We start from the raw sequence: 12,376 nt of genomic DNA on the forward strand, positions 1-12,376 counted from the left end.
TTTTTTTTTTTTTAATTTCAAGTGACTTAAAAGAAAAACAAACAAAAATAAAAAGAATACCTGATAGAAGAAAGTTAGTGGGTGGAGGTTTTCTTTCCAAGCTTTATGAAACTATAGGAATTTGACAATGGCGCCATCTAATGGAGGAGTGGAAACGTGCATGACATTTTTAAATTAGCATACATCAAAAATACAAAGGGACTTCAATCTTTTATGTTTCAAATTTATTAGTGGTAGCTCCTCCTGAACACCTCTTTATCACCTTTGGGCATCCTCATTGCGTATTTCACTTTTAAGTTGTTTCTAATAGGGATACACCACTGATGTTAAACAAAACAAAACAAAAAAACTCCACAAAGCAGCGGCTCACGTCTGTAATCCTCGCTATTCAGGAGGCAGAGATCAGGAGGACTGAGGTTTGAAGTCAGCCCAGGCAAATAGTTCAGGAGATCCTATATCAAAAAAACCCATCACAAAAATAGGGCTGATGGAGTGACTCTAGTGGTAGAGTGCCCGCCTAACAAGTATAAAGCTCTGAGTTCAAACCCTAGCACTGTCAAAAAAAATATATATATATATAAAATATATAATATGTGTCATATAGAAATAGTATGCAAAAATACATAAAATTATAGATTTCCCCATTCCTTCCTCCAGAATAGTACTCTATGCATACACAATAAATTAACAAATACAGAAATAAATGTATAAACAAAAACATGTATATATTTGTGTATATTTTATAAATAAATATGATAATATTTATTTATTTTCTCCAACACACTTTTTGTACTGTTTGCCCATCACGAATTTATTTCCACTGACATACATTGTCAAGTTCCCATAGTTTCAAAAAGTTGGGAAGGAACCACCAGTGGCCTACTAACTTTAGGCTTCTAAGATCTTGTTTTTATTTTTGCTTGTTTTTCTTTTGAATCACAGGAGGCAGGGTCTTATTATGTAGCCCAGGTTGGGCTCAAATGCAACATCCTCCTGCCTCAGCCTCCAGAGTACTGGGATTACAGCCAAGTATCACCACACCCAGCTCATTTTATAGTGGCTCCAGAATATCTCATTCTGTATGTAGTTCTAAATTTAGATTGGGTGATGACAGTACAGCTGTATAAATATATGAGGAAGCACTGAACCATATGCTCTGAATGGGGGGGGTATGCTTTGTGAATTATATCTCAATAAAGCTGTTTAAAAGAAAAAGCAAGCCAGGTGCAATGGCACATACCTGAGGCAGGAGGATTTCAGTTCAAGGCCAACCTAGGCTATATAGCAAGATTCTGTCTCAAAAAAAGAAAAAGAAAAAGAAAATAAAAAACCCAAAATAAAAACAAAAACCAAGTTGAGCGCCTGTAATCATAGTTACTCAAGAGGCAGAGATCAGAAGAGCTGTGGTTCAAAACCAGCCCCAGGCAAATAGTTGTAAAACTCTATCTTGAAAAAATGCCCATCACAAAAAAAGGCTGGTGGAGTGGCTCATGATGTAGGCCTTGAGTTCAAGCCCCAGTACTGAAAAAAAAAAAAAAAAACAGATGCAAAAGTAGCCCAATGTGATGGCCATTTAAATAGGTAGCTCTCAAAGGCAGATGACACTAGGTGTTTGCAGTTTTTCACAATTATCAATTATAAACAAAAACCTCACAGATACCCTTGGATGCCTGCCTTTGTACATTTGTGCATCTCAGTGTAAGATTCTTGGTCCATGCAAATAGCTCTGGACCTGAAGGAAGGAATTGTAATGTTAATCGGTGTGGTAGAAACCATCTCAGATTTCTTCCAAAGAAGAAAACCCAAAAATATAAAGGGTTTGGGGTTGTTTTCTTTTCTTGGTGGTACTGGAGTTTGAATTCAGGGCTTCAGGTTTGCTAGGCAAGCGCTCTACTATCTGAGCCTTTTCACTTCACTTTATCTTTCAGATAGGGTTTTGAGCTTTTGCCTGGGGCTGGTTTTGGACCATAACCCTACATCCACTTCCTGAGCACCTCGTATTAATGCGTGTGTACCTCCACACCCAGCAAGAATACAAAGGGGTTTTTGTGTTTTGACATCACTGAAGTTTGAACTCAGGACATCATGCTTGAGCCACCCGCTAGCATTTTTTGTGATGGTTTTTTTCAAGATATGGTCTCCAGAACTATTTGCCTAGGGATTACAGAGCTATTTGCTAGGATTACAGGCATGAGTCACAAAGGTTTTTAAGTGTGCTGAGGAAAATTTTCCATGACAATGGGCTCTTGTTCCCCTCAGTGACCATGGCGAGGGCAGGACTGTGTTAGTTTTTGTTACTATAACAAATACTTTAGATAGTTAACTTATAAAGAAAGAAGGTTAGCCAGTTGCTGGTGGCTCACACCTGTAATCCTAGCTTCTTGGGAGGCAAAGGTCAGGAGGATGGCAGTTTGAAGCCAGCCTGGAAAAATAGTTCATGAGACCCTATCTTGAAAATACCCAACATAAAAAAGGGCTGGTGGAGTGGTTCAAGGTGTAGGCCCTGAGTTCAAGCCCCAGTACTGCAAAAGAGAAAGAAAGAAAGAAAGAAAGAAGGTTAATTTTGGCTCATGTTTTTAGAGGTTTCCATCCATGTTCATTTGATACCATTGCTTTGGGCCTGTGATGGCCCATCATGGTGGGAGGGTATGGCAGAGCAAAACTTCATGCCAGCAAACAAGAGAGAGAGAAAAAAGGAGGAAGATACAGAGGAGGGACTGGGTGGGCTCATCTGTGGCCTGACCTTTGGGCATGGGGTACTCAGTAAATACTAGTTCCTTCTTTCTGTCTTCTTTTTTTTTTTGTGGTACTGGGGTTTGAACTCAGGGCCTTCACCTTGAGTCACTCCACAGCCCTTTTTTGTGAAGGGTTTTTTCCAAGATAGGGTCTCATGAATTATTTCCTCAGGCTGGCTTCAAACCACGCTTCTCCTGATCTCTGCCTCCTGAATAGCTAGGATTACAGGTGTGAGCCACTGGTGCCTGGGTGCTAAGTCCTTCTCTTTACTCCTTGATAGATCTAAATGAAAGCACAGCAAACTCAGAGAGGCAGTGAAGACCCTGTAAACCCACTCACAGATGGTGTTTCTCAGTAGTGACCCCTAGAGTTGGAAAGTCACCAAAACTCACTTATTCATGGATTTGTGAATTATCCCAGGACAAAAGAGGAGAAAGGGGCGAGGCCAGCAACTGGCCTATGTGACCTGACCCAGCTTCCCAGAATCCTCAGCATCCCCTTCCTTGAGAGAGGGCTGGGGGTCAACAAGTATCACTTGGGGCCCAGGCCTCTTCCTTGGCAGCAGCCAGGGCCATCTTGGATACAGGGGAACAAGGTAAAATTACCAGAGCCTCTTGCCAGCCTCCTGCCCCTCCAAGGGCATTATGACCTAAATGAATAGCCCTGTTTGTTGTAAAATATAACTATTTAAATAAGAGAACAAATTTTGGAAAATTTGCAAATTAGGGTCATTACAATTTAGTTTTTTGGCAGTACTGAGTTTTGAACTCAGGGCCTCGTGCTTGTTAGGTAAACACTGTAACACTTGAGCCATTCTGCCAGTCCTAAATCAAGCTAATGAAACTTGTGTCATCATTGCCAAAGATATAGTTATTTCTGTATTTTAAAACAATAATGTGCAAAATTTAAGACTTCAGGGTTTTTCTCCTTTTTTTTTTGGTGGCACTGGAGTTTGAACCCAGGGCTTCACGTTTGCTAGCAGGCACTCTTACCACTTGAGTCACTCCACCAGCCCTGTTTGTATTTTTTCGAGATAGGGTCTCATGAACTATTTGCCCTGGCTGGCTTCCAACCGAAATCCTCCTGATCTCTGCCTCCTGAATAGCTAGGATTACTGGCGTGAGCCATCAGCGCCCAGCTTTTTTCTTCTTTTTAAAAATTTCTTCCCAGCTTGTTTTTGAAAATAATTAGAAGCTAACTATGGTTATACAATGTGAATATGGTGCTGTAATCCCAGGTCTTGAAGGCTGAGACAAAAGGCCAGTCTGCAATACACAGTGAGATTCTGTCTCAACCCCAAATTTTATGGGAATACACTAACAGAGTTTTTTTTTAAAGTGCAAAAACTAGGAAACATCCTATAGTTCATTAGTTTTGGGACAGATCAGGAAGACCTAACTCTTCCTAGGGCATTGGGGCAAGGGTTAAGCACTGTCAAACACTGTTGAACACCATTAAATGTGGAGAACGTTTTTTTGGTTTTTGTTTGTTTTTTGTGGTACTGGGACTTGAACCCAGGGCCTACATCTGGAGCCACTCCACCAGCCCTTTTTTGTGATTTTTTTTTTTTTTTTTTTGCAAGATAGGGTCTTGCAAACTATTTGCCTGGGGGCTGGTCCCAAACTGTGATCCTCCTGATCTCTGCCTCCAGAGTTGCTAGGGTTACAGGTGTGAGCCACCTGCGCCCAGCAATGTGGAGAATGTTAACTAAGCCTTTGTTAAGTATTTTTCTGCAAGCATCCTTTGATGTTCTTCTGTAAATAAGTGAAGCTGAGGGAGCAGCCATTGCACAGACCTTCCCCTTACGCCTGACAGCCTTGGGCCAGGAACATCTAGAAAGAACTGCACTCCAGTTGCAAGGGACATTGTAACCATGGCTGTTGGAGACATGACTTGTGCTTCAGGGGGCTTGTTCCAGTCACAGCCTTTACTCCAGGCAAGGCAAGCCTCCATGAGCCATAGCCAATCTCGCTTGCAGCTACCCAGAGACTTCCAGAGACCCCTGCCTCTGGTTTCTCAGGGACCTTGCAGAGGCTGTCTTGAGTCAGGTCCAGAGGAAGTAGTGACTCTACTTGTGATGGACAGCTGGGAGAAGTGGATTTACCCTCGGTTGTGATCAGCCTTGGTGAAACTGGAAGTTGTGCAGTAACTGATGCAAGTTACAGTCAGCACATTTGCATGCCTCACCCCCCTTCTGGTTGAATATCCCCTCACACTTTTTGGGTAGCCAGGAAAGCCTCTTTTCTGGTTCTCCCTGATGTCAGAACATTAGGTCTCCCCTCTCAAGAGAATTTGCAGGGTCCTGGATGCTGAAGGAATTCCAGGAAGCTGCAAATGCCTAGAAAGAAGGGTTCTGGCCCCTGAAGGTTAGGAGCTGTATCACTAGCTGCTAGGAAGAGCCAAGGGTTACCCACGCCAAAACTTGAGAGGCATAGCACTGGCCATCGAGTTTTGTTTCCATTGTTAACAGCTGCCACAAGCCATCTGTTACTGGCTGCTGAGCCGGAGGCCACTGCCAGTCAAGACCCAAAGCAACAGGTTTCTGGCCTGAGTACCTACAGCTATAAGTCCCTCCATCCTGTTCTTGGAGCCATAGTCTCTAGCTGTCCTCTCAGGAACCAAAGCTATAAATCTCTCAATCTATTAGTCCTTACCACAGGCCCTTGGCACTCAACGAGGAAGCCACCTTTTGCTTATTCACAATTTCCATCTGGATAGAGCTAAAAAACCCCAAAAAACCCAGCAGCAAACTGGTGACACTTTCACTTCTTCTTCTGTTGGCTTCTTAAACCTTGTTGTTAGTTCTGTGCTTTTTCACCTTTCATATTGTTAATAATATTTTAAATATTCATAGCTACATCTCTAGTTCAGATCTTCCTCCTGAGATCCAAACTCACATATCAAATTGCCTACTGGGATCTCTCTCTGGAAGTCTCACAGGTTTTCAAACTTCAGTAAGCCCAAACTCAGCACAATATTTTCTTCTATTAACCTTCCTCTATTTTCTAAGTGAATGATACCATCCACCCAGTTCCCCAAAACTCTAAAACCTTGGAAAACTCCTTCCCCTCTCCCCTCACCCCAGCTGTTAACAGCCTGTGTATGACATTCTTCTAAAATCTGTTGGGTACTTTCTACTCTTCTGCTATTTAATTTGGAGTCTTGTTTTCTATTTTTAAATTTTTGATCTGAGTTCTGTATTATCATTACTTTACTGATTGTTAAGGATTTTTCATACTTGTACACCCCTCATTTCAAGTTTTCTAAGGATTAAAAGACCTTTATCAGTACACAGCTCTTAGCTCAACAGAAAGGGGCACACCACCTTCATTGTGTGTTAACTGTATTTATTGCTATCAGTTTTATAGTGTGCTAAATTACATAGGCCATGATAACGTGCCTGGTCTGTGGATGAACTTTTTCTCTGTCAGTCTGAGACTTCGCCTCAGATTTATTGTGTCACACTTGACAAATTAGTTTTCTTTTCTGGGGCCTAGCTAAAGTGCTCCTAGCGACAGCTATCAACAGCTGTAATCAGTGTTTCACTGCTTTGTCTGTGGTCAGGGAGCTTCCGGCTTGCTAAGGATTCTACTCTAGACACGTCGTATTTTCTGTGTCTGTTAAGTTTTTAATTTACTTTTGTTTTTATTTATTTTTGTGTGTGTTTTTGAGAGAGGGTCTCACTAAATTGACCAGGTTGGCTTCAAACTGGTGATCCTCTCCTCTGCCTCTGCCTCCCTAGTGCTGCGTTCACAGGGGTACAACACTGCACCCAGCTTGACACATCATCTTTTCTGAGAGAGTCCCCATCCACCCAGGCATGATGGTTTTTAGGGTCCCAGCTCCATGCTCTGCCTAGGCAAGGGTGGGAGACAAGGTGCCGAGAAAAACGTAGAAACAGTAATGCCTGTCAAATCTCCAATTCCTGTTAGCGGAGTTTTTAGCAACTTGAACTTGTGAGGCTCTTTCCATATCCCTTTATTTGGTGAGAGAAATGACTATTACAGCCCAGGTTGAGCAAACCTAATCAGAAAATCCAGTGTACAGAGAACTCCCAGATGCTTTTTTTTTTAGTATTGGAGTTTGAACTATACCTTGAGCCACTCCACCAGTCCTTTTTTTGTGATAGGTTTTTTCAAGATAGGGTCTCCTGAACTATCTGCCCCAGGTGGCTTTGAACTGTGATCCTCCTGATCTCTGCCTCTTGAGTAGTTAAGATTACAGGCGTGAGCCACAGGTGCCTGGCTTAAATATAAAACCACTGCCACACCTAAATAAATTAACCATCATTTCTTTTTTTTTTGGTGGCACTGGAGTTTGAGCTCAGACCCTGAGGGCCTCACACTTGCTAAGCAGGTTCTCTACCACTTGAGGCACTCACCCAGCCCCAAATATTTTGAGTCCTGATGCCACAGTAGGAAATTTCACACTTGACCTCATGGGATGGGTTGTAGTCAAAATGTCAGGCTCAAGCCTGGAATCCTACCCACTTGGGAGGGAGAGATCGGGAGGATCAAGGTTCGAGGCCAGCCAGGGCAAATAGTTCATGAAACCCCATTTCAACCAATGGGTGCAATAGTGTATACCTGTCATCCCAGCCACTCCAGGAAGCATAAATAGGAGGATCTCCATCCAGGTCAGCCCTGGCATAAAGTGAGATCCTATCTCAAAAAAATCACCGATACAAAAAGGGCTGGCAGAGGGCTCAAGTGGTACAGCACCTGCCTAGCAAGTGTGAGGACTTGAATTCAACCTTCAGTACTGCTAAAAAAAAAAAAAAAAATGCAGACACACCGCACACACCTTATTCAGGCTCCCCCAGGGATAAAAGACCCATGAAGTTCCCTTCAGCTGTGATCTCTCTTCCACTTCCACTTACACAGAGTCCTCCATGCAAGCACGCCCACACAGGGTAATAATATGACACATGTGAAACAGGTGTCCCAATGGCGTGTAACTCATGATGCCTGCATGGGGCCAAGACCTCCGTGCATCTCTCTCATGGTTTGTTTTTGCTGTTTGCTTCTTCTCTGCTCTGTAGCGTGAACATATTGTTGAAAATGTCAAAATGGCCCTCAGATACTCTAATGGGTAACAGTGATAAGAGAAAGAGGAAGCAGTGATGTTTATCTGCAGCACAGGAAGCCAGGCGGCTGGGGAGAGTGGACAGCGGTGTAAGTGTGGAACAACTTACAGAAGGGTGTGGTGGGGACTGACCACCAACTATGACCAGAAGAAACAGAAGGACGCACTCTTGAAGTTCCAAGCTAAAAGTAATGAACAGAACTGAGAGAAAAACAGAAAAAACACTGCTTAAAGCTAGAAATGAAGACCTTGATGGTGTGGGAAAGCCACACATCAGTATCTCAGGGAACATGTGACGCTTGATAGCATGCAGATAGTGAAAAAAGAAGGATCTATCAGGATGAACCAACACTGAAGGATTGTAAGTATTCAACACCCAAGTTACAGAAATCTAAGAAAAGGCATTACATTTTTTTTCCTCTTTTTTTTTTAATAAATTTTTTAATTAAAAAAACTGGTAGTACTGGGGAAGTACAATCAGGGCCTCCTACCTTCTAGGCAAGTGCTCTGCCACTTGAATCACATCACCAGTCCTTTTTCTTTCAGTTTGTTTTTGAGGGGGCTACCCTCGAACTGCGATTCTCCTATGTCCATGTCCCAAGTAGCTAGGATTACAGACACGCACCACCATGCCTTGCCCTGCATTTTAAAAGATTTGTGATGAGTGTCTACTGACGCCGGATGGATGGTCTTCTTGTTCCTTGATAAAGCAGTGGAAAAATTCACTGTCAAGGTTACCAAGGTCATCGCTGATGAAAATCTCACGCAGGAACAAGTCTACAGTGCTGAGGAAACACTGCCGTTTTGGTGCTATTGCCCAGAAAGACCCTGCCTGCCGTCTGCAAGGCAGTCCTGCAGGGAGGAAGGACGCGAAGCGCAGAACAACTGTGTCCCGGGTACCAACGGCGCAGGTGCGCACGAGGGGAAACTTGCTGTGGTCGGCCAAAGATGTACCTCACGTTTTAAACCTCACGTTTTAAAGGAGTGAATTGTCAGCAGTCCATTGCTAGGCTAACACAACGGCACGGATCACCAGGGACATCTTTCTGGTGGTTCCCATTGTGCACCAGAGGCTCCTGCTGACTGCAGGGAAGCCGGGGGACGGTCTCCTTATTCCTCGATTACCATTCTGCTCGTCCTGCTGCTGAAATTCTCGTCAAAAATAGTGTTCGCGACACGTACTTTCCACCAAATGTAACGTCATCGATGCAGCCACATGACCAGGGTGACTTCAGGTGAATAAGGGGTAAATATAGAAAGACTGTCCCGGTAGCGTGCTGCAGCAGTGAACACAGGTGGGGGTGTGGGAGGTTTGCAAAAGGAGTTTGGCAAGAGGATGCTGTACATGTTGTCACAGCTGGGGACACAGGGGCTGAGGACACTGTTGTGCACACCTGGAGCCAGCGATGCCCCAAGACTGTTCAGTAGCAACCATGAGCAAGGTGGTGACTTTGAAGGGTTCTGAATATTGAGCGAGAAAAGAATGACCCCTGACTTCCTTACATATGTAAAAGACAGGCCTTCAGAATCCCTCACAAGCTGGAGCTAGTGGCTGTCACAGGTGCTTTTAGCATTGACAATGAAGCGCCAGTTATTCTCACCTAAAATAATAAAATACATAGACAGGTGTGCTGATGCACGTCTGTAATCTCAGCATGCAGGAGCTGAGGCTGAAGAATCATGAGTTCGAGGCCAGCCTGGGTGGCATAGTGAGACCCTGTCTCAAAAAGTAAAAGAAAGGTACCATTCAGCATCCTTTTAATCAAGACGCAACATTGTACTTGGACACTGGAAACCGCCTTGTTGTGTGACAGCTCATACAGGCATTCTGGGACACCACTGTGCTGCTTGCTGAACTCTGTCACTAGGAACACATGATTTTTTTAAACTTTATAAACGGCACATCATATTTTTACTATCATGCACTTAGTGTGAGGAAGTGAAAGAGTCAGGAGTGACATGGTCTCTGCTTCTGACGGCTGATACACAAAACTTTGTTTCATGCACAAAGTTATTTAAAAAATATCTTATAAAATTACCTTCGGGCATGTATATAAGCTGTGTGTGAAACAGAGATGAGTTTCGTGTTTAGATTGTGGTCCTGTCTCCAAGACAGCTCATTATGTATTTATGCAAATATCCCAAAGTCAGAAAAACACCTGAAATTGGAAACATTTGTGTGTCCCAAAGCATTTGGGATGGGGACATGGAGACTGTGTCAATAGCACGGTGATTCCAGCCTTTCACTGAGTGTCACCTTCTTCAGAAGAATGGGTACCTGAGAAGTAACTTGGAATACAAACCTTCTGGCAGCTGAGGATTGAAGATGTTTGCTTCCAGCCCCTGGTGGCCAGGCCAGGAGGAGGTTGGGGTGATGGCAACAGGTTCTGGCTCTGTTTAGACCCTGGCAGTGGCTGCTGTGGGCTCTGCAACAACTGGCCACCGTGGGCTGGGAACACTCAGGGGGACCTGGAAGGTGATGTTGTCTTGCACCTGCTCACAGGATATCTGCCTGTCCACAGACGTGGGGTATCTACTGGGCCTGCCTGGCATGGTCACAAGAATCAGCAACTCAGGTGTCCCTGCCAATCTTAGCTTCCTTGCCTCAGGGGCCCTTCGACACCCCCTTCTCCTGGCCTCAGACAGGTGAGATGACAGACAGTGCTCTGCTTACTTCTTGCACATGTCACACAGCCAGGAGTTTCTAGATCAGGTAGAGGTGGAGCACAGCCACTCTGGGTTGTCACCTGGACACTGTGAGGCCCAAAGTCAGGAGGTTCTCGTCTGAACACTGGGCAGATGGATGTATGGAGAAGGCTGGGAGCCCTGGCTGTGACTCCAGGCACATCAGGCCTTGAGTCCGCTGTGCTGATTACTAGTTGAGTGTCCCCAAGTACAAAAGGGGAACAAGAATCCTTCAGAAGGTTAAAGGACAGCCTGTGAGGAAAGCCTGTCACACAGGGCTGATCTAGGTCATAAACTATAGGTTGCCACTCTTAACCACGGTCAATGATAACCTGTCCCTAAGCACACATGTGGTCCCCTGCAAGGAATGGTGTGGAAGCTGTGGAGGATTGGGTGGAAGCAGAATAAAGCTGTAGACAGTCGTGAGGCAGAAATGATAAGTGGGAATGAATTATGCTTTTACCTGTTGGACATTTTCTTTGTTTAGTGGGATGTTTCCATTATTATAATTTGCCAGACTTCTTAGCACAGCATAGCAGGGAGGCACAAAGCTGTAATCCCAGCACTGGGGAGGCTGAGGCAGGCGGGTCAGGAGTTCTAGGCCAACCTGGGCTGCATAGCAACTCTGTCTCAAAAAAACAACAAAAAAGGAGGTAAGGGCTCTTATCTGTCAGCCTATGGGCCGCCTGAGGACAATCTAGGCCACAGATGGGTGCTTCCAGGAAGGGATAGCTTTGTCACCTTCCATGTAAGACTCACTTTCTCCTTATCAGTAAGTTAGCGGTTTTGAATCCTGACCTCTGGGGACAGTCCCTGACCTCCTGCCCTTGCTGAGTCTCATGTCCTCCCAGGCTTAGAAAGATTCTTCCCCTTCTGCTGAGGACCAAGAGAGTGACAGGTCTGATCACTCCCTCTGCCACCCATATAATTACAACATCAGTGCAGAAAAGTAATTCAAAGCAAAGCTAAAATTAAGAGAAACCCTGCTGTTCTAATGCCAACGATGGCTGTCGTTAGCATTGAGAGAATATCTTTCCAGATGGTGTATCTCTAGGGTGCAAACGACACGCTTCTGTACCTGTGCAGATAGTCAGTGCCATTGCAACCGCTGAAAACTACATTTTCTCTGTCTCAATATGTGAGGATTCCCTATGATCGCGAAATTTTCTTTTACGACGCCATCAAAAATCTGTACTAAAAATGTTGAAGGGCTGGCAGAGTGTCTCAAGTGGTAGAGAGCCTGCCTAGCAAGCGTGAGGCCCTGAGTTCAAACCCAGAGACCAAAAAGAGAGGGGAGAGAGAGCCAGAGAGAGAGAGAGAGAGAGAGAGAGAGAAAGAGAGAGATTGAGAGACTCCCCAGACTAGCACCCTTGCTGTGTCTCACCATGTGATTCCCACATGGTGTTGGGACCCTGCAGAGTCCTCACCAGCTCGGCCTTCATTAGATGCGGCACACCCACCTGAGACCACAAGAATCACGGGTGACTACACCTTCTTTAACATTTGAAAAATGTTGAGAAGTAGATCATTTTTTGGTTGATAATTGTGATGATTGGGTATTCACACTGTTCCGTGACAACTGCCTCACTCAGACTACACCATCCACACCACACCCACACCACACCACTCCACACCACTTCACACCACACCACACCACTCCACATCACTCCACACCACACCACTCCACTCCACCCCACCCCAGACCACTCCACTCCACTCCACTCCACGCCACACCACACCACTCCACATCACTCCACACCACACCACTCCACTCCACTCCACACCACACCACTCCACATCACTCCACACCACACCACTCCACTCCACTCCACACCACACCACTCCACACCACTCCACACCACTCCACTCC

The 12,376-nt window shown here is 44.8% G+C and overlaps 1 non-coding gene across 1 annotated transcript; it reads left to right on the plus strand.

The window, feature by feature from the left end:
- The first annotated feature begins 12,030 nt into the window (after nucleotides 1-12,030).
- LOC141414137 (small nucleolar RNA U13) lies at nucleotides 12,031-12,129 on the plus strand. The gene has a single exon (XR_012439223.1). It is a non-coding gene; the product is annotated as a small nucleolar RNA U13 (small nucleolar RNA).
- The last annotated feature ends 247 nt before the right edge of the window (nucleotides 12,130-12,376 follow it).

This window comes from Castor canadensis, chromosome 11, assembly GCF_047511655.1.
Source record: "Castor canadensis chromosome 11, mCasCan1.hap1v2, whole genome shotgun sequence".
NCBI lineage: Eukaryota > Metazoa > Chordata > Mammalia > Rodentia > Castoridae > Castor > Castor canadensis.